This window comes from Mercenaria mercenaria, chromosome 5 (genome assembly GCF_021730395.1).
Source record: "Mercenaria mercenaria strain notata chromosome 5, MADL_Memer_1, whole genome shotgun sequence".
In the NCBI taxonomy this organism is placed as follows: Eukaryota; Metazoa; Mollusca; class Bivalvia; order Venerida; family Veneridae; genus Mercenaria; species Mercenaria mercenaria.
The window spans coordinates 82,629,479-82,654,219 of NC_069365.1; the positions used below are offsets into that span (position 1 = coordinate 82,629,479).

Genomic DNA, 24,741 nt, shown 5'->3' on the forward strand with positions numbered 1-24,741 from the left:
TAATGTTATCAAATGCTGCTATATACCACATTTAGATTAGATTAAGATAAAAAAAGTTTGATATAGTATACACTTTATCTGTCTTATTGATTGGCTTGCAGACCAATACTCAAAACTGTTGTCTGAGACAAACAACCAATGGCAAATAGTTATAACTTTTGGCTGGCATTTTTGCCTGAGGCAAATAGTTTAAAATAAAAAAAACATAATTCGTCTATTGCCAGGCAAGTCTTTAATTTTTTTTTATTTCATGATATCAGAAATGAATTCTCAAAGGTATTTTTCTTAAAGTTTTGAATATAGCTTTAGTTAGCAAAATTTAGTGTCGAACAACAGACCACCAAATATCGCAAACTGCTGATTTATATGAGGAGTCATGCAATAATTCACGTTAGTTTATCGTTTACTTTGCCCGATTTCTGATGGAATGACTCGCGCTTCTGTTCTGTCGCGCTGAAATTCTCGTTCTGGCGTGCTTGACAACGAAACAACAGCAAAATGATATCTTGCTGTCTTTGTGCCTGGAAAGATAGAAAGATATGCCAAGACTTGCAGAAATCAGCCTTCAAGTACAGCATGAAGTACTGTTTTTTTTGAAAATTTTGTTAATATACTACACAGTTCAATAAGTATAAATAGCTGTATTTGATGGACAAAACAGCAAACCGAAAAGTGCAATATGAATTATAAGATATGTATGTTGAACAATACAATATACTACACAGTGTAATATGTATAAAAACTTTGAGGTTTGAAGATTACAATATACTACACAGTGCATTATCTATAATAAGCTTTGTGTGTTTTACAGTACAATATACTACACATTGCAATAATGTACTGCGGACAATCCAATATTCCACACAGTGCAAAAAGATACCATAAAATTGATAGAGATTCTAGCAAGCTGCTAATGGAACATACTCCAAGACCAAGAATAATGACTGATTTGTAAAATTAAACTTTCTATGTGTATGATATTATTATCGCGTGCAAAGGCAGGAAAGATAATCGACCGATAGGATGTAAAAATAACCATTTACCTTATTTTCCTTTACATATTTGCTATAATTGAATCTGTGTAAATAAAAATATTGCCAAAGTGGTACCATGTCACATAAAAATCAATACTCTAACTGTCCTTGCATTACCACTATTATTGAACACCACCATGAGCTATTTGTGCCAAATAAGGTGGATTTATTGTTTTATGTTCTATCACGCGATTTGAAAACTCACAACGGAAGTATTATTTTACATATGATGATTCCAGATAAGGCTTTTTAGTGGAAACTCTCTTTATCTTTCCAGCTTAGACGCGTAGAATAAATCTCCAGCTAGGTATTTAGAAATAACGGAATTGTTAACTGTATTTGAAACCGACATGTCTCTGCGACTATGTCTTAAATTTGGTCAAGGAATCTTATATTGTTTCCATTCTTTGCCACTCAGTCCTTCGATTTTTATGCACTTAATCTGCTTATATTTATTCATTATTATATAGAAAAAAATAGTATATCTAAATTACGTAGCTTTACCGAATGAAAATAGATAATGTAGGTAACAATTCGTTTACAGTTGATGCAGGCAGAAGATTACAGTTCCTCAACTGAAAACTCAAGATAACTATACCATCCTAGCACTTAAACATTCCTTTTCAGACAAACAATTAGGAAAATTAGATCTGATTTCTGGATGGCATTATCGTCGCGTGCAAGTCTCGAAATCCCATGGGTTCCCCAAACAAGACTTAATTAGAGAAATTTCACTCAAATGAACGATTATTTCTTGTTGCGTGGCAGGAAATAAGAAATAACCATATATATTCCGATAAAGAACAAACTTCTTGATGTTACAATGCACAAAAATAGAACTGAAAAGAAGTTCGTTAGACCAATTATTTCATTTCATTATGAAGCTGGCTGGTGTGGTATGTTTACACGTGACGAATGTTTCGTAATTGATCGTTCGTTTTTGTAATGAACTTGAAATGTTTTCTGTTGCATGAGTGAAAGAATATGGTCACAAAATTGATTTTTGTTGTAAATTTACATCAAGTTAATATAATATGGAATTTCCAATGTATCTATTTTGATTTAAAAACACGCCATACACGACAAAATTGTAAATGTTGCAGGCTTTGTTTGATAAAGCCTGTTAAAAACGGCAGTGGAAATACATCACTCTGTCCAAGCCCTCTAGCCACCCGTTGAGCAGAACACAACACTTGTATTAAATATATATATATTTAATCTTAGACATAACTTAAAGTTGAATAAAATCATGAAAGGATATCGTGAAAACCCATGTTTGTAGTACATCTATGAAAATTATCTTAAGAATTATTCAAATGATACACCGACAATAGGTATGTATAATATGTATTATTTAAACAAGCATTTGAACAATTAAAAAAAGTAATAAGGTTAGAGTTCTAAAGTTTACACAGATTTAGCATACATGTTATTCGATTTCATTTTTAATGCTAGTGCGTCTTTAATCAGCCGGACAAGCCAACAATAATTATAATCATAAGTATGAACCTAAATGCTTAATTGAGATTTATCCTTCAGGGTCCCAAAAAGCATTATAGATGGATACATAATCGTTATCGAAATACTCAACGACAGAAATTAGGAAGATGCGAACATCAAAAATTACAGTGATAATAATAATAAATAACAACATCCTTTAGAAGAATAGAACGCGGCCAAGCAAAACAATTGCAGATTCGGTTTGATGAAGTATTTTCATCATAAGAAGTTATCAAATAGCCAACAACCTTCAATACTCCTAGGTCATATAAATGATTGTATAAACACTCATATATAGTCGCAAATGTGTAAGGGTAAAATAAAGATATCGTAACAAAATGGTAGAGCATATTTATATGTAATTTTACTCACAAAAATTCAGATTCATTTACATATTCGTCAGGGTCCAGATTCCAAAAAAAAACTATTAGAAATATTAACATACTGCACATGCTTAGAAAATGATAAACAAATTATGTTATGTTTCTGTATACATTGGAAGAAAAACGTTAATAAAGTTTATCATTTGACGACTTTGCTCCAGATACATCTTCCATATTCACTTTTCATTTTTGCATAGATACCAACCTTTCAAATATATACATACTATATATTCTTATGATAATACATAATAACACAAATAATATTTATATAGAGTTCCAATTCTAGGGAATGCTATATCTACCAGACCTAGTGGTGTATTTTTGTAGAAAAGATTTTAAAAGTCTCAGTTTCAAATTTCAAAACTGAATGTGTATGCTTGGACACAGAATCAGTTGAAAATAATTAAGGAAATGCAGAATGTACAAAATTATTTTGCAGTAACATACAAGTCGCGAAAAGGTAATACGAGAAATCTCTAATGATTAAGACGAATAAAACAAAATAATTTTGAACAACGCTATTAAGAACACTAATGAACCCAGATTTTTATGGGAAAATCCTTAGGATGTATCAAATTCAAATAAGAATAGTAACAATATAATACTAGATAAAATTGTAAAAGTAAAGTAAAGTGTTTGTTTATAGTGTCACCGCTACTGAAAGGGCCAGCCAAGTTGTCTTATGAGAAACCTACATACATTGAACAGCATTCCTTGTAACTGAAAAAAATATTGTAAATGAATTAAATAAGCATTTTTTAAATATCTCCAATGTATTACACAAAAGACAAAATTCTCAAAAAGTAATTCTTCTGATTTAAAGGTAATTTTGGACCCAAAACTTAAATACCGTGAATTCTTTATTTAGAGATGGTACCTTAGCCAGTTTATCCGCGACAACAACAACAAATCAAGAGTAAAAACTGAAGCATATATCGCTTATGTCACGATACGAAGATTCTTACGGAGCGCCTTACAGTACATGCGGGAATTTTGAGACGCTACACCGGCAACAGAATCTTGAGAGTTTTCACGAAGAAAATGTAAATGACAGCTATTTTTGAGTATGTATTGCCGTTTGGTTTGTATATAGGAACATATTGATATCATGAACATACATATCAGTGCCTGAAGATCTTATACGTAAGGGGGAATCCGGACACCACGGAAAATATGCAAATTAGGCCGATTTGTAAGCAAATGTGCTCGCTGAAAAAAATTAAATAACTAATTTCTGCGAATTTTTTGGTATGGTTTTAGTATGATGTACAGAAAGGTAATGCATTTATACATCGCTGTGGTTGTTTTCATATATTTAGAGCTCTTGATTATTCTTGGAAAATATTTTTTGTAAAGATGACGACGGATTTGATGACGTTAATTTCTATAGTCTATTTGATATTTTCCACTTACTTATAACATTTATATTTTATTTTGATATCAAAAGTAAAGGCCAAAAATGCAATTTCCCATTTTAAAAATATTTTTTTATTTATTGAAAAAAAAATTGAAACGGCGGTATGAAAACATTTTGTATAGAACTTGAGAATTATGATATCATACTTGTCTGCTTATTGCAGCATGCCAATTGAATAGAATGTGATGAGATGGCATGAATATTTCGCCTTTTAGAAGTCAATAATTATGTCTCCCACAAAACTGTCAGTGCGCAATTCTTGTTCGTGTTCTTAAGTCAAATATTTCGCCTCTCATCTTCACCAAACTTGAAGAAAATGTGTTTTGCAATAACTTGAATACTCGACAAAATTCGATTACAAATATCTAGCAATTTTTGCCACATGTCAGTTAAGATTAACATGAAATTGGCAGCGGCTAGGGGTCCGGTTACTTGACCCCGCTGAAATGATTTCCATAAAAATATTGATTTATCAAATTATCTACTGTATGCGTTGCGTATACACTGATTCCTTTCATGAATTTAATGTAAGGGTAATGTCATTTGTATTTTTTTATTTGTTAATTTCATGTCTCGTATGGCTGATCTCGGAAGTGGAGCTGTGTTTAGTAGCACCAGTATTAAAATCACAAACAATTCCGTGAGGTGAAAAATAGCAAATGGTGCTTAAGTGAAAACTATTTAAATTTACAAAAGTATCTATTAACATAATTTTATTTATGTACACAAATGAAATTTTGTTGCGAAAGTGTCATAGTCGTAAGAAAAAAATGATATCATAAAAACATAACATGTTTTTGTATGTTGTTAAGAAAACATGTTACTGATAATCATTAATGTATACATTAATTTTTCAGTGTAATGGTCAGTCCAGTTGAGACTATTGTGCGACACGCCTGGTTAACTGAAGGATTTCTCATATAGGTATTTTTACTGCTTTAAGTGCATGTGTCTATGAGTTTTTATTGTGGTTTTAGGTCACTTGAGCATGAACTGCTCAAACTGAGCGTATCATATCAATTGATGTCTGTCCATCCATCTTTGTCCACAATTTTCTTAAAAAAAAATCATCTCCAAGACCATGATTTTTATACCATTTTCATACAAAATTCTAATGAATATGTGTTTCTTGGTCCCCTTTGAGATTTCTTGAATTCTAGGTAATAAATGCATAATTATTGTTGCTATGGCAACCAAAACAATACTCTTTAAAGTCTTCTCTTTTAAACTGTTAGCCATATTATGAAATAATTTGTCATAAATGTTTCTTGGATATATTTCTTCAAAGGATTCTACCAGGGAATGGAACTACTTTTGTTAAAAAACATGTCAGCCTTAGAGCAGCTTAGTTTAATTTTGTCCTTTAAGTCAAAGATAATTTATTACCTAAGTATTTCATGACATCACTTATTTCAAATGAGATTTTTTAAAAATGATATTATGAATTTGCAGGGTATTACGTGTTTGGTAGTGGTGTTTCTACTTGAGACGAGTTTGATCATCTTGTCTTCAGTGAAGAAAAGCAGAGTGGTATATTATCAATCTTTCATTATTAACTTTTTAATCCCCCGTCACAAATGGTGGGGGGATATAGGAATGGTGTTCGTCCGTCCTTCCGTCCGTAACACTTTCGTGTCCACTCTATATCTCCTAAACCCCTTAAAGGATTTTCATGAAACTTGGGTCAAATGATTACCTCATCAAGACAGTGTGCAGAACCCATGAGTCAGCCTTGTCGGCTCAAGTTCAAGGTCACAGCTCAATGTAAAATGTTTGAGCCTTCAATTTTGTGTCCACTCTATATCTCCTAAACCCCTTGAAGGAATTTTATAAAACTTGGGTCAAATGATCATCTCTTAAGACAATGTGCAGAACCCAGGAGTCATCCATGCCGGCTCAAGGTCACAACTTAGAGTGTAAGGTTTGAGCCTTCCATTTTGTGTCCGCTCTATATCTCCTAAACCCCTTGAAGGATTTTCATCAAACTTGGGTCAAATGATCACCTCATCAACAACTCATGGGCCAGCCATGTCAACTCAAGATCAAGGTCATAACTCAAGGTCAAAGGTTTGACCTCTATATCTCCTAAACCCCTTGAAGGATTTTCATGAAATTTAGGTGAAATGATCACCTCATCAAGACATTGTGCAGAATTCATGAGTCAGCCATGTCAGTTCAAGGTCAAGCATCTAATAAGAGTTGCCAGTGTGCACATATATGTCAGTAGACATTAGTCTGTCAGCAATATTTAGAGAGTTATGTCCCTTCTTAAATTAATTTAAATTAAGGTATTCAGAAGTTGCAAAAGCATTAAGATTTCTCACACAGATATTATTTGTAAACTTTCTAGCTACTGCGGGTATATATATATTGCTAAAATTTTTGAACTGCCAAAATGCTAACATACCAGCGAGCAATAGATATAATGGACTTTGAAAAAGGAAATCAGAAACAGATGAAAAAAGTTATATGTTAATTGGAAAACATTCCACAAAACAGAGTTTTATCAAGTGCAATATATAATAAGATTTATCTTGCCAAGAGAAAAGTTAATCATCTAAAATTAAAAAAGAAAAATGAGAGATGCATGGAGTTTTTAGAGTCTGAATTCAAAGTACCGGTCATAAGATATTTCCATAGGGAAAGTGACAAAACCAAAACCCCTACAAAACCACATGCTACACCACAGCTGCAGTTTTGAGTCTACAGAAGCAGACGCTATTATATTCAGCAATAAATTGAAAGATAATACAATCAGAAGACTGAAAATGGATATCGCCATTCTGCAAGACAAGTTGAAGACAATTAAAGTACTTCGTCAGACAATTTCAAGACAAGATTGTAACATATAAAAATACAAAAGTGAAAATATGTCATTGAAACAGAATATAAATGAAATAAGCATTGAACACAAAAAAGGGCTCTCAAGTGTGATAAATCCATTCAATGCAATTTAATTGAAAATGAAATAAGACAGTTACATAATGAAATTGAAAATATGCATGTTGAAAATGAGGACATGAGACTTGAAATGCAAAGAAATGAAGAGAAAGACATTGGACCTATTGTAATAGAAGCTACAAAATCATCCAAAGGTTCTCCATTTAAATCAAAGGTGCGGCAAATATATTATAGTCAAGTGCTGAAGAAAAAGACTGTAAAATAAAGATGCTAAAAACAAAAAAGGAACAAGTAATGTTTTTTGAAAACGCAGATTAATTATTTAAAAGAAATAGTTTCAGTTTCATCCATTGAAAAATATTTATTTGCATTCAGTCATAAAGGAAAACAAAGAGACATATCATCATTAAGAGAAAAGGAAAATTGAAAAAGGAATGAATTAACAAGAATTTAAAAGGTGAATTTTGGCAGTTCATAAATTTTAGTTATTTCACTGCATGAATTTATATTCACAAAGGTTATGTAAAGCAATGAAATAACCAATTGTTGGTGAAGTTGGTATGTGGTAAATTAAATATCTATTATTAATATTTTAGACCATATTGATTTAATACGATATAACACTCACACTATTGTCTGTCATACTTCTTAAGTTGTTTGGTATTCCAAATGTTTTTATCAAATTAAAACATTATGGAAAAGTATCAAGCTTACAAAGGTATATTTAGAACACACACTTAAAGTTTGATATTAAACTGTATGATTTTAAGTACACATTATCTTGAGTATACAACCTCTTATCTCCACTGCACAACATGTTATCTTTAACAAAAAAATAACGTGTTGTATTGACCACAAAATAACTTATCGAGTGATCAACATAGTATTTTTAGTTTATGATTTCTGGTCTTGACTGTATGACAAATTTCAATTATCTCATCCAGTAACCTTAACTATATCTTATCTTGAATGTCTGATATTTTACTTTGGGCGCTTACAATTTTACATTGTGTGCTACAAGATAATTTTATTAGCTCATCTGATTTTTTGGAAAAAAAATGATGAGTTATTGTCATCACTTGAGCGGTTGTCGGCGTCGGCGTCGGCGTTGCCTGGTTAAGTTTTATGTTTAGGTCAGCTTTTCTCCTAAACTATCAAAGCTATTGCTTTGAAACTTGGAATACTTGTTCACCATCATAAGCAGACCCTGTACATCAAGAAACATAACTCCATCTTGCTTTTTGCAAGATTTATTGCCCCTTTTGGACTTAGAAAATCAGTTTTCTTGGTTAAGTTTTATGTTTAGGTCAGCTTTTATCTTAAACTGTCAAAGCTATTGCTTTAAAACTTGCAACACTTGTTCACCATCATAAGTTGACCCTGTACAGCAAGAAACATAACTCCATCCTGCTTTTTGCAAGATTTATGACCTTTTCGGACTAAGAAAATATCAGATTTCTTGGTTAAGTTTTATGTTTAGATCAACTTTTTCTCTTAAACTATCAAAGCTATTGCTTTGAAACTTGCAACACTTGTTCACCATAAGCTGACCCTGTACAGCAAGCAACATAACTCCATCCTGCTTTTTGCAATAACTATTGCCCCTTTTGGACTTAGAAAATCATTTTCTTGGTTGAATATTATGTTTAAGTCAACTTTTCTCATAAACTATCAAAGCTATTGCTTTAAAACTTGCAACGGTTTTTCACCATTATAAGTGGACACTGTACATCAAGAAACATAACTATATCCTGCTTTTTGCAAGAATGATGGCCCTTTTTAGACTTAGACAATCATGGGTAGGACAATATTTCTATTACACAAAAAAAAATCAGATGAGCGTCAGCACCCGCAAGGCGGTGCTCTTGTTTAAAAAATCATAAGTGTGGGTCCTAAACATACCATTGTAGAAGTGAGAAAATCACCATAACTTTTTTATGAATAAAACATATGCAAAAGGGTTGTTGTGTTTTGATATAACTTCAAATACTTATGTCAATTGTCCTGAGTATTTCTTCTTTGTGAATATTACCATTTAATTGTTATAGGTCTTTTTGCATGTAACAAAACTAAAAACTTAAAATTACCATTCCATTTTTTTCACCTTATCCCATAGAACTAGCAGCTATTATAAGAATATATAAGATAATCATGTACAATTAAATATTCACAGAATGATTATATTTTGAAGTATTATATCTATTATTTATCAAATAGTATTGTGTTTAAAGTAAGTAACTGTTTTTAATATAATTGTACCTTATTATTGCATTTAAATATTTTTCAGATTTGTGGCATCAATGGATGGATAACTGTGTATAAAGATTTCTACTACTGCTACAACAAGTGTTTGACATAAGTTTTCATATTAGTGTCATTCTCACTCAATCCTCTTTATCCTCTCTGGACCATTTGGCCGCCACCACAATTACCTATTGGATTGGTGTAACATGATGCAACTACAACAGATGATAGAACACAAAGGAGACTTTATGACTTTCCAGATTTATCAGTACTAACAAATCTCCATGTATTTTAATTTAGAAAATAATATATCTTATTAGTGATCTGTCGCTGAATAAATCATTGTTTGGAGTTCAGGTACAAAGGAATTATATCATGGGCACATCTTAACAACGAAAAATGATTTTATCAACGAGCAAATAACGAAATGAGATATATTACTTAGATTGTAACAAGCTACAAAGGACTTCAAAGTACAACCTTGCCTGCATTCATTATATTTTTGCCATTTTCAGTTGTTTTTTTTTTTTCAGGGCGCCACTATGCCGTTTCACATTATGACGTAATAGTTTTGAGTCATAATAGTGTATTGTTGAATGATAATTCACAGTTTTCAGCCTTTTTTGTTTAAAAGGAAAATTAATCGTATTGTGTTAAGAGTAAATAACAGTGATTTCTTGTTTAATTAAATATTTGTTTGCAATTCATATGTGAATGAATTACATCACGAGTGTGCAGCCCTATTGATATGATAATATAATCTGAACGACAGTGGTTTTATTAGCTTGACTATTCGGAGAATATGTGAGCTTTCCTACTCGTCCCGGCGTTGGGATTAGCGTTATTGTGAGCGTCACACAAATTTTAAAGTTTGCGTACCACCCCAAATATTTTCAAACTCCATTGAGATATTGCTTTGATATTTTGCATACTTGTTAACCATCATGACCCCAGTCTGTGAAAAGGAGGAGGCAACTCTATCAAGCATTTTGACTGAATTATGGCCCCTTTTTGACTTAGAATAAATGTTAAAGTTTACCACCCCAAAGGTCAATTTCACAGGGGCCTGAACATGGAAAACCATTTCCGATCAATATCTTGAGAACCACTTGACCAAGAATGTTGAAACTTCATAGGATGACTGATCATGCAGAGTAGATGACCCTTCTTGACTTTGGGGTCACTGCGTTTAAGGTCAAGGTCATAGGGGCCTAAACAAGGAAAACCATTTCCAGTCAGAATGTTGAAATTTCTTAGGATGTTTGTTCATGCAGAGGAGATGGCCCATATCAGTTTAAGGGTCTATCTATCTAAGGTCAAGGTCAAAGGGGCCTGAACATTGAAAACCTTTTCCAGTTCATAACTTGAAAACCACTAGGCCCAGAATGTTGAAACTTAGTAACATGATTGGACATGCCATATAGGTGATCCATATTGCAGCCAACCTTCAGTGTTTCTTTGACTTTTTTGAGTTACTGTTATCACTTGATCGGTATTGGCGTCAGCGTTGCATGGTTAAGTTTCATGTTTAGGTCACCTTTTCTCCTAAACAGTCAAAGGTATTGCTTTAAAACTTGAAACACTTGTTCACCATCATTAGCTGACTTTGTACAGCAAGAAACATAACTCTATCCTGTTTGCAAGAATTATTGCCCCTTTTGGACTTACAAAATATAAAGTATTTGTTTAGGTCAGCTTTTCTCCTTTACCATCAAAGCTATCACCCTCGTCATATGACACTAGGTGCATAAGTTTTGCACCAATATTCTATTAATTATGCCCCCCTCCCACCTTTTGCTGAGAGTTATACTTATATTGTGTTTTGATACACTTGATATTTACCTCTCTTATTACTTAATATATTTGACTCAGACTCGAGCTATTGTACAATATCTTCATCCACCATTGAAGTCATTAAACAATCTGGTGACAGCTCCAGTTTCCTCAAATATGCCCAGTTTCACTTTCCAGCATCGAAATAGTCGAGCGTGCTGTTAACAATCAGTTTTATAAACCTCATTTGCTTAAGGCATTACAGCTGTAAAATAATTGCAGTGTAAATTATGTGTATTTCAGGACACTCTTAAATTTTTATTACCTCCCTTTTCCATGTACAATATTTATTGTATTTTAAATATTTTTGAATTTTTCTAACAACTTTAAAATGTTATCTCTTTCCCAATAATATTATTAAATCATGAAAGATACAGAATGTAAATGTGGCAGAAGATAAAACTATGTAAAGTTAGAATGCTAAATTTTTAAAAAATGTATGCTGCTACATTTTATGAAAAAATATTTTCTTCAATTTTACCTGAAATTTTATATGCAACTTACATCCAACCTTTATAAGTTAACTTAAATGTATTATAAATACATTAACATGTGTTGATATTTTCTTTTACTTTGCTCCACAATTTAGCTTATGTTACAGGATTTAAGACTTGAATTTTCAACTTAACAAATGTTTATTTTACCTTTATTAGATTATTAAATCAATAACTCAATAATCTCTATGTGCAAGCTGAATTGTATTTAATTTGTAAAATTGTTCATGCATTCATTTATCAATAGACACTAGTCATATGTATCTATTTATTTATTTTTTAAATTTATTTTGATGATATGGACATATTTCTATCAGTAATAAAGGGAGATAATTTAAATGACATGAACAAAGAATGTGATATCTGTGTGTAGATTTGTAATTTCTGCTATAGTTTTTTTTATCAAAATTATTATATTTGATATATCCATTGCAATATAACTTTGATTATTAAACACCATAAGAAACCTTGACGACTTGCGTATGTTTTTAATTTTTTTTCAGTTTTAAGTACCATGACTTTAGAAATAGACCATAAATGGGGAAACACCTCTTAATCTATAAATAGTTTTCCCTTGTTGTTAAATAGTGTAGAAAGAGTTATCTTTCACTGGCATCACTTTTTGAGATGGGACCAAATTTTTCAGCCTGAATATTTTCTTTCATGAAAAAAGATGGAGACAGAAAACTAGATCCTTGTAAAATATGGGTACCCCACTATATAATTTTAAATAACCAGCAATATCAAATGAACTTTAAAATTTTAGGTACCATCTCTACTTTATTGAATTAATAATACCTTTTGAAGTTATAAAAGATCGACAATAAGGTAAATATCTACAGGTTTAAACGGTATTGGCACACATGTCATTAAACTTTGCACCAATAATTACATCCTTTATCATTTATAGTATTAGATCTGGTATTTTGCAGATTAACTGAAAGAATCTTAAGTTATATTAACTTTCAAATCTGGTGATAAACATGAGGCGAAGAAATACCGCCCTATATCAGTTATATAGACTATGATAAATATTTTGACACCAAAATTAATACAGTTACACTTTGAAAAACCAAACAGCATTCTCAACAAACAACTGGGTCAAATCATTTCTTAAAGTGTACATTTTGAGATCAAGTTCACAAAAAAACATTGCATTATGTACAAGTTTACACAAACTATAAAAAAGCATTTTCTTGTTAAAGTATATTAATAATTGGGATAACGTACCTATGAATACTCGCAGTGCAGTTTGAAAAGCCTTGAATACTTTAAAGAAATGTACAAGACATATCTAAATGGTAATTTACAGACATCAGCGATTGTTCCTTTGTGATACAATGATAACAAGCAGGACACCTTTCATCTACTTATTATAATAAATGTTCATTGTTGATATTTATTACTGTAGTACACTACGTATAAATGCTCATCTTTTTTGCAACATTTTCAAAGATATTGTAAAATAAGGATAGCTCATACACTATGACGTCGTAATATGACGTCAGATTATGACGTCAGCATGCGAACTTATTACATACTCATTTATACATTCCGTTAAGTTACAGTGGAACCTGAATCGTCAATATTTTTCCATATTGACGTTCCAGTTTCATATCGGGTGCGTGACGTCATTTGTGACGTCAGTTTCATGCATGTCGTCACGTTTAAAAGTTCTTTAACGACGATATTTTTAGTTTTACTAGGCTAAAGAACAAAGTTATATCATTTATATAATAATTAAAAGTGTAGTATGTGTAGTAAGTTTATCCAATAAAAAGATTATTAGATTTGCATCGAGAAATATGAACTCGTTCTTTCGCCGAATAATATTGCGCTTCTAAAGTGACTGTCGCGCAATATTTCCGCTGCAGAACTTGTTCATATTTCTCGATACAAATCAAATAACCTTTAGGTATTCCCTTGGGAAAAAAAAATGATCCCCTACCCATATAGCCTTGTCTTTCTCCGCGTGGTAGACAAGAAATATGTTTACCTCTGAGTGCTAAAAGATTCATCTAAGTTGCACATTTCCTCTGTAAGGCACTTGCACATAGGAAAATACTTTATTGCTACATAAGATTTGCCTATGTAACGTTTATTGCTCACAACATGGAACATTTAGATAAAATGCATGTTAAAACTCATGACAAAAACTCATTACCTTTAACGTGTGCAATTAATTAGTTAATTTACCGTCTGTAACTTATTTAAAACGGAACTCCTGTATCTACTCCACATACATTATCTAATTGAGTGTAATTTTGCTATATCGTGCAAAATATGATAAAAAGAAGATGGAAATCAAACATTCTGATTAAACCTACGCGGCAGAAAGTGAAGTAAAATACATTCATGCAAATACATTTCACTAGAAAGCTAAAATTGGTTAAACTTCATTCAAGAGCGTATTCCAGTGGATTTTACGTCCATTATAAGTATTCAAAGTTTATCATGTCAGCTGATTTACACCTTTTATATCATAAATTTCTATCATTACAAAAAATTTTTGTTAATGTTACCTGCTGTAACTTTTCAACGACATGTGTGTTGGCGTACTGGTGACAACAAAAGATACCCTCAGGCTATTAAAGTGGTCATTCAAACTTAGAAAACGTTCAAAACTGTTCTAATTATCAATACATTTTCTGTTTGATTTCATTTGTACTAGAAGAAATGTAAATGTTCACATAAATGCGAAGAGCATGGCCCTTTAAATGTTCGACAATGTCCCAGTAGAAAGTGCTACGTTCATAGAACAACGCCACCTCACTATGAAACCCTGTAACAGTGTATGGGTATGTACATTATATGAAAATATACAAAATAATGCACAAAAAACACAGAGACAACAAATACAATGCCAACACACCGAGTCGATTGGATTTTTAGAGACACAGAATATGTCACTAATGTTGGATCAATAATGTAACCTAACCTGAAAGGTTGAACCAATTGCGCTTTCTGTTATCGACTCAATGTCAGTATTGATGCATATTCATATAAAAAGCATTACAACTGGACTGCATTTGTCAGAAGAGATTGCACTGGAATTTTGAAAAGAGTTGCGACATGTTTTCTTGACTGACGTAAGAAATGCAAAGTTGACCAGTTTATACTCCACAAAGGTGTTTCTGCCACTGACCTTTACACGGCGTTGGTTCCTATGTTTGTTTTCCCCTATTTGACTATTTAACATATCCCGTTACTTATCCAATATGCACATAACTATACATATGCATTTCTGTATGGTTATACTTTAAGTTGGCTGCTGGCTATTCCTTTATGTCTTTAATTTTGGCGAAACAGCGTAGAAGTAGTTACACATAAAACATGAATTAACTAACATCCGAAAAATCTGTATCACACACTCAAAATACACAAAACAATTTCTGTAAAAACTAGACCTTGAAAACCTTTCTTTCTAATGTGTTATGAAATTATGATAAAGAATTTACGTTTTATCCTGAGAAATTAGAGAGTTTGAGATTTCAAACTTCGCCTTCCCCTTCAACGTCTCTCATATATATTTTGGGTAAAACGTCACCGATATGCGTGTATTTTATTTATGTCACACGTTGCTACTAAAGTTTTCCATGTAATATCACGTAAGCCTAAGACTTCTCTTTATTACTATGCGAAATAAAAAGCTTACTTTCAGGATTTCTGCTTATTAAGTTATTTGATTATCCATATAAATAATTAGACTAAATTTGATGCGAAACACTATCAATAGGTATAAGAATAATGAAGTTTTGTATGGCTAATGATTTTAACTAAATACACTGAATTGAACCTGGAAGTATGAAGTTATCAACTGATTTTGAGAAACTTTGAGATTTTGTTCAAACTTTAACTTCTACGGCATATTTGTGTCCCCAGGCGGTATCGATCATACCAGATAGGCCTTTTTGTCGTATAAAGTGAAGTTTTGAACGTCCGAAGGTGTGATATCACGAAAGTCGAAACTTCATTCTTTTTACATCTACTCTGTCCACATACTCGGCATCAAAGACTGAAATCTGGATGGAGGCACATGGCATGACAGTCATTTTACTTGAAAAATAAATAATTACGCGCGATTATCATTTGGTGGAACATTTTATTTTCACATCCAAATAAAATCAATATGTTTCTGTCGGACACTTAATACGAAAATTGCGTTTTAATCATAAACATAAAATGGTACTAGTAAGACGGAAATTCTTCAGAAGTATCGGACAATTTCAGATCTATGATATCATGATGCGAGAAGTTTCCTGTTAGCAGTATGGGATAACTCCATTCTTTAAATGCACGGAACCAGAGCCTGGCAGAGGGACATTGTGGGTTAATTCCCCCTTTGTTTCAAGGCTTACATTTTACAAAGAAAGTCGGTCTTGAAACTCGGTGTCACTCTACCCTACCCTACCCCCCCCCCCCCCCCCCCCCCCTTAAATTGGGTGACCCCCTCGTTAATGTTGGTGTCCCTCAAACCAAAATTCCTGGATCCGCAGATGCTTTACTTATAAAATAGTATATTAAAATCATATTGTGCTGTCTGAGAGTTTGGCATTATACAGAGTCATACAGAGTGTCATTATCACTTAGATACGATCATTATAGGTTATTAACTTTGTATGTGGATATATGCACGAGTTCTGCAGCGGTAATATTGCGCGACTTTAGGAGCGCAATATTGTCTGCGAAAGAACGAGTGCATATATCCACATACAAAGTTGATAACCTTTTTATTACATATCCACTATCAAATGATTCATTTATATTTAAATTATCGTTCTGACACGAAAGACAGGAAAAAATACGGAAAAAATTCTCCGAAAACGCAATTAACAAATCAAACTGACGCGCATTAATATTTTCCGCGAAAATGACGTCAACTTGTTGTCGCAACGTGCGCGTGGACGCCATGGACATCACGCGATTCTTTCCATTACAACGTTAAGAAACCATTCCACGTCCTATATTAGTCCAACTCATGACGTAATTATAACTTTCATTTCATTTCAGTCTGATAAATTACTACATGCTAGTATCTAATAGGTCAGATTAATCAAAGTGTAAAAGTAAACAAAATGTTGCATAAATTACAAATTAAACAGACACACAATAGCAACAAAAAATCTAAAGAAACGAGATCCGCAATGGACGCACCGGCAGGGGAGGTAACTAGAGTCACGGATTGGGACTAGTCCGATATGAAAGCGTTCAACGTCATGATATGGAAAAATATTGCACGATCGCGGTCCATTGAAACCCAATGGAAAATAATTTTAGGTATGTAATAATCATTTTTATTTCCTTTCATGTATGATTTACAATCGTGCATTGTATACTGACTATACTGACGTAATTTTATATAAAATCTAAATGTTTGGAGCAACACTAACGATTTTTTACATTATCGTCTGATTTCATTTTTTTTTTTTATTTTATTATTTTTTTTTTTTTTTTTTTTTTTGTTAATCGCTCTAATATCCATGATTATATTAATTGAAATGTTTTTTGTTTAATTTTCATTTTTTTTCATTTCTAAAGCCGCTTGTAAGATTCCTGCCTTTTATGATAATTGGTATCAAAATGCACGAAAAAAGCGATCATAATTACGGACAAATTGAATGGGCGGATTAAAAGAAGTAAGGTTCATTCTAATGTTTGAAATCTCAAGGAATTTTAATCGAACTTCAACTTTATACGTTAACTTCGCAAGAGACGTTGAAGGGGAAGGCGAAGGTTGAAATCTCAAACTCTCTATTATTACATCCATTACTTTTCGAGGCTATGAACCTACCCGCATTAAAGTACCTATATTCAATGTGTTCTTTTCCAAAATCATCACAGTCTCTATTTTATGCTGAAGAAATTGTCATTTGATTACACATAATACCTTTATAAGACCCCAGCTGCTATGTGTAAGAAGTCACCATATCATACGGCGGGGTGGTAGTGAGGGGAGGGGGGAGCAATTCTGGAATATATGTATTTTGCAGGAGTATTTAGCTATTCTAGCTACATTGTGTATATTATTTGTATTCCTATTATTCGAATTATTTTAGGTTTTTATGGCAATCAAGTAATATTATTCTTTGCAATTACAGTCTAAATCATGTAATGAATTCCTGGGCTTTCTATCAACATCTATACTGAATGTCAAAATAACAGTAAAAAAGTACAAAATTTTCCTGGATTTACTTTTGCCGTACAAGATGACAAACTAAAGGAGAAAGATTAAACAACTGTCCATCCTGAACTTTCATACTTCGGATTTAAGAAACTTGTTAAGGGCTATTTAATATATTTTACAAAATATGTTTAAAGTTTCCTGTTCTTTATAATCAAATATTGATTGGTTCTTACTGTTCACATGTATTCGGCTTAAATCATTTCACAGTTCGACTGCTGTAATAAATTTCCATGATGCAAATAACTAATCAAAAGATTTGTTTAGATTAGATTAGTAATGGTGGAACATGAAACGCTAGCGATGGATTTTGTTGCTTTCGCGAGAAGCACTGTTAACGAGATCGCATCCGATTTCATCGTCCAAATAACAGGTTTTAAATCTCAAGGTAGTACCCGCTTTGTTTCATTATGTGATTGTGTTGTTGTTGTTTTTGTTTTGTTTTTTTGCCTTTTAAGTGACGTGCCTGTTTTTCTTTATCTCGGTCCTTGTTTTTACCATGCAAAATAACACAAACTAACTCAACCGTTCAAATGTTTAGCCCTAGAAAAATATAATACTTTTTGTGTTTATCAAAACGTGAAACATTTTAGAACTTTTGCAAAAGTTACACGCTTTGTTTCGTACACTTTAGACTATGATGCCCTACTGTCATGATATATACAGTAACGTTCAACAGGTTACGATTGAGTTGTATTTAAACCCTTTCACAATTCTTGGAAGTTCTTGGATTGCCTTAAATAGTCACATGACCGAATTACCTGTGTGAAACCGAAGCAGTCGAAGCTCGTCTTAAATAGGTCCTGAACAGACATGCGAGTGTAAAAATACAATCGATGAGTGGTCTTACAAAAGATCTTATAGATTTTACTACGTTGTCATGGTTGATCGTCGGACTCTCCATTAGCCCAAAAGTCGTACGACTATATGTGACTATTTGCACGACTTGCCGTGAGACTGCACGATTAGTTACACATCTATTTGTAAACAGTCGTATAGGTCGTACGACACTCATGCAATAAACTATGACTTTCAAATATCTATACTAGAAAGAAAATAAATTGCATGGTGTTGGGTTTAAGGTTTAGATTCGATAACGCTGTGTGAACTGACCATGACCCTACCAGTCGACCAGTCAACCAGTCACTTATCTAGTCGCAAGACCAGTCGCATGAATGGTCATAACCAGTCACCAGAAACAAAGACTAGTCGTGCAAATGGTCGTAGACAATCGTAGCTAGTCTTGGATGATCGTACGAAATATGACCACTAGCTCTACAAGTCATAAATAAGTTGCAGGCTAGTCGGAATATTTAGCACTGCAGTAAAACTGCGACCGGATTTAAAACGAATAGAAACTGCTACGTGTAAAAGCGCAGCTTTCAAAAACCTAGCAACCTTAATGAAATTCAACAAACAGTTACAGCCTAAGTCATTTTGAGCTTGTACACTTTCTATACATGAGAGTTTGGGGGTTTAGCTACAATTAATGCTGGAAATTTAAAGAAAAAACTATGGTGTGTTACTCCTTTGCAAAACTGTTATAACACAAAGAAGCCCAAACTGTTTAGTGCACCTTTAAGATTTAACTACTATCACAGTTGCCATGTTGAGTGCTAGTTACGGAACATTTTAAATCTGCAGTCAATATATCTTTTGTAACTGTTATGGGATGGCCACTGACTCTGGAAAACAGTCCAAAATCCTAATTACTCCTTTCGTAATCCTGCCTATTGCAATGTCGTTTAGCAGAAGGCGAACCTAGCTTTTAAAATTTTCTGTGTTTTATATATACTTACATGAGCAATTCTATGGTTTAAACATACTGCCTTTGTCACCATTACAATTCCTATTGGGATTAGTCAAAGTTTACGATAAGAAACATAATAGGGATACAGATTGGCGTATTGTACGTATTTAATCCGTTTAAATTCCCATCTGGTGTTTTTGCTACTGACCATTTGAACACGATACACGTTTATATTTGTTCTCACTATCATTTATTTTCATTTTTTCAGTGTATGATTATGCACCTGGTAGAGATCGCTAACACATTTTAGCTCTGGATACCTCGTATCTGTAAATATGTACATACCCGTAGATAGATTGTTTCATTTTAAGATATTATACATCCTGGAACAATGGTATGTCACTTAAATAAAATGTTTCGGTAATTTAGGCAGTGTTTCAATAAGTAATTGGCCAGATGATGTTGCCCTTTGGGCATTACACATTTTAATGGTTTGAATGTTAGAGGATCTTCGTGAAAATGAAAAAGTAAAATCAGCATGATTTAAATATATCCTGGATAGCATTGCATCACTCACAGCAGAATATACCTGAGCTGTACAGTACTTCTTAAACTTCCTGGCAAATGCAATTTGTATTAGATTGCAAATGGAGAAAACGTCCCAGAATACTCAACGGCACAATAGCGTGAGGATGACAACCCTGCATAAACTCTACATCTAACCAGGTAGTCATGACAGAGTAAATACGTCCAAACTCAGCTTACCTCTCAGACTTGTTTGTGCCGTATGGCGATCGTATAATGTCTCCCAGTATATGGAGTCAGGGCTGTAATATTCCTATCTTTTCAGGTTGTACGTTAATATTGTGATAGCAATATGTTTCGTTTGGGTAATACTCCTGCTTTATTTGTTTTGTGTATTTTTATTAACCCTTTGTGTATGTGGTGCCTGCTTTTTAATTTCGTCTTTTTGCATTTTGTGTTTGTGATATGCAGGCTCTATAACCTCAGATCCCATTTCTACATTGTTTAGTTCAACTCATTGTTTTCTCAGTTAGGGCTAGTTTATAATTCTGTTTGAGCACCATACGCCGCTTTTCATGGAAGTGCACTCTAGTGCATCAATGAATGCTCTATGTACACCATCGTGTTAACACATCAATAGATATCTCTATATTGTATTGTACTACCTGAAGCAAAAACATCTGATCAAATAATTTGCTTTCGGTTGTCTTGATCATTATTTTACTATAAAGTCTTCGATTTTTTTCTAAACAATAAACTTCTATAATAAAGTATTTTGTTAGATTATGGCATTCTGCTAAACAAATATAGTTTGTTCATTGCAATACAATACAATACAATACAAATCTTTATTGTGATTTAGGCCTCCGCCCATACACCATCAATCATATACATTATATACATATATACAAACATAAACATTTACATACAACAACTCTTATAAGGAATAATGAAGTAAATATTAACTATTTATATCACTCATGTCAGAAAAAGCATTTGTTTTGAGAAAGAGGTTTGTACATAATTTCTAACTTTTTAAAGCTCAATACATGTCTGTCCTTTTATCTTGCCGAAAACGAAATAAAGAAAAGACATTGACAAAAATAGATTAATATCTGATACCTTTGTTACTATGCCCAACAATCAGCCTTGTCAAGGCAAGACCAAATCTTGGCTGTAATGAAAGTAATGCTTTTTCATAAAATTAAACTTATACAAAATATAAATACAATAGCTATGGCATATGTAAAACATACAACACAAAATTTAAACTATCTCTATCTCAGACAGCCGTAACTTTAACGTAACTTTTTTCCAACTTTACCTGGGTTCCTCCACCATCAAAGCTGGAAAGCGACATATGACATATAAGTGTGTCGGTGCTAGGTTAAACCCAACAAAAACAAAAACAACAAGAAATATCTTTAAAACAGATGGTCGGCGAATTGTAGTAAGATAAGAAGTTTATGAGGTTTTCATATAATTTGTGTCATCTATCTAACATTTTGCAAATAGCAAAACTAAACACCACACTTTAACAAGTTTTTAACCAGTAGGGGCCTAATAATGTTAGCTAGAAAACTTTAGTCGATCGGCTAATCACACCCTTATTCAGGTGATACGCAGACCGTATTCAGCTCCTGATATATGTTGGTATTTGAACAGGTTTTTATTATATTTATCAAACTTACTAATCATTTTTAGATATATCAATATTCTTGCTAAATATACTGAGCGAGGCGTAGCTTTAAATCTGTAAACGGCGTCATTAAGATAAACGCTTTGTCTGACATTTCACTCAGCGTTGCACTATCAGCAGAGTGAAAAAAGTAGAAACTTTCTACCAATCAGACAGAGCGTTGCATAAATCTTTTATTTTTAAAAATTATCTATAATGCGTTATCAGTTATCAAGTAGTCTAATTTGCAAACATATGTCACGTGACATGGGTCGGTTCAGGTCACGTATTCGTTCTTAGTACGGCATTCGTCGAAAAACAAATCACTGTAAGACATAGACCAAACTTTTTGAATTCTAACAGTCAGTTCAAAATACTTTGCGTGGTTGTTATTATAACATTTAAATACTTACTTAATAATTTCTAAGGATAAGTTGTTAAAGATGTTCTACATCACATTAGTTTGCGTGACGTTTCGCTTACCAATAGTCCTAGATATTAGGCCATTAAAACAAAATATAATACCCGATTGTAATTAGATAAGACAGGGAAAACCTATTATATGTCAAATGATTGCCAAATACTTGCATATTGCTTGACTTTAATTTGTACTGGTTTTATACTGATGCATACGTAAATACAATGTGGGATTTAACTTGCTATAATTATCTCTAGGGATATGTGTTTCCACTTAATATAATTATCAGTACTAATTTGTATTGTATGTTACATAAAAGTGGAAGAAAAAGGAAGTCGTATATAAGGTTGACGTGACTTCAGGATAATCATATTGTAATTATTATTAAAGCACAACTGTGTATTAGAAGAACGGCGTAACATTAAATGGCGTAGACGTCTTATGAATTATTTTTGTGTGTCAATTAAGTGTATCACCGTTCTGTTATATAAGTTTGGCTCTGAAATGTCTTTTTTTAAATTTATATAATAATACATATTTCATGGTAGAATACTTTCTCGGCGCCTTTCTGGTAACAAATAATACGTGACAGATCTGACGCCAATGTTTCCGTATTTAAATGTAAATAAACATGATGATTTTCATGTTAGAATATTGAATCAAAATAAAATTCACACCTCTTTTAAATTCGCGGTAATTTGTTTTAAAAGGACAAACCCACACATTTAGGGGAAAATAATTTTTCTAAATAATCCAAATAAAAGTAAGTACTTTGAAAGTGACTAGTTGTACAAACTTATTGACATAAGATTTTTGCAAGATATTCTTATAAATAACTATAACTATTGTACAAAATATCATAAACCGTTGCAACGCTTTTGAAAAAAATGCAGAAAATTTTCATTCTTGTTGCATTTTCGCCAACAGCTAACCTTTTATTCACCCATTTTATCAGTTTTCAGTGTCATATAAACATTCTATGCCAAATTTGATGGAAATGGGTATGTTGAAAAAGTTAACCCAAATTGTGGGCGAGTAGCTTTAACGGAAAACAGAAAAAAAAATTAGTCGGTGACATCAAATGTTTCAAATCTTTGAAGCATTATTTTGTACGTCCAGCCCACCGTTATCTCTTAGGATAATCATTTCATCAAAAGAAATTGAAGACTTCTTAGGTTCAGCCGATGGAGATCTAAGATAATTAACTGCTACTAGGAATCGATATGAAACACATCAGAAGAACACATATTTTATTTTTTCAACCTAAAGTTGGCTGGAGACAAATGCATCTGTCTGCTTTCACCATATAATGCATGATAGTCAGCCACAAACGTTGACAAACTCATTTATTCACAAAAATAAAAACTGCAATATTTCACTTGTTTTGAAAATAGAAGCCAAGATTTAGCTATTCACATTAACTGTAATATGTGAGATGGTATTAATGTGAACAGGACAGACAATTCGAGCCTCCGCAAGAAGCCATTGAACAACACTCCCGAAATAACGAACAGTTTTAAAATGTTAATACAAAGTCATCTATCACTAGCATTGAAATAAAATAAGACAGCAATGATTCAAGAGCATGTCATTCTATTTGAACTTGAAAACTCTTATCTGAAAACAATAATCAATATTTTAACCTACCTAAGCACCAACACACGAGATGAAATATAATTTTACATAAGAGAGGAGGATTTTAAGACAAACAATAATATTGGTATAAAAATGTAAATAAGACGTTTTGTAGATCACGATAATGCTCGGATATAAGAATCATTGATTAAAGCTAAAAAATGTTTTTCATCATTTTTATACGCCCGTTTGAAAAACGGGACGTATTATGTGAACGCCCCTGACAGGCGGGCGGCGGCGTCCACAGACTTTGTCCGGATCATATCTTCTTCATGCATGGAGGGATTTTAATGAAAGTTGGCACAATTATTCACCATCATGAGACGGAGTGTCAGGCGCAAGAACTAGATCCCTAAGTCTAAGGTCAAGGTCACACTTAGAGGTCAAACGTCAAATTCAAGAATGACTTTGTTCGGAGCATATCTTCTTTATGCATGGAGGGATTTTGATGCAAATTGGTACAATTGTTCACCATCATAAGTCGGAGTGTTATGCGCAAGAATCAGGTCCCTAGGTCTAAGGTAAAGGTCAGACTTAGAGGTCAAACGTCAAATTCAAGAATGACTTTGTCCGGAGCATATCTTCTTCATGCATGGAGGGATTTTGATGCAAATTGGTACAATTGTTCACCATCATAAGTCGGAGTGTCATGCGTAAGAACCAGGTCCCTAGGTCTAAGTTCAAGGTCACACTTAGAGGTCAAATGATACAAGAATGAAAACTTTGTCCGGAGCATTTCTTCTTCATG

The 24,741-nt window shown here is 32.8% G+C and overlaps 1 long non-coding RNA gene across 1 annotated transcript; it reads left to right on the plus strand.

Annotated features, from left to right (window-relative positions):
* Positions 1-3,902: 3,902 nt before the first annotated feature.
* On the plus strand, positions 3,903-5,876 carry LOC128557512 (uncharacterized). Its single transcript, XR_008371200.1, has 3 exons — positions 3,903-3,981; positions 5,192-5,258; positions 5,787-5,876. It is a non-coding gene; the product is annotated as an uncharacterized LOC128557512 (long non-coding RNA).
* The last annotated feature ends 18,865 nt before the right edge of the window (positions 5,877-24,741 follow it).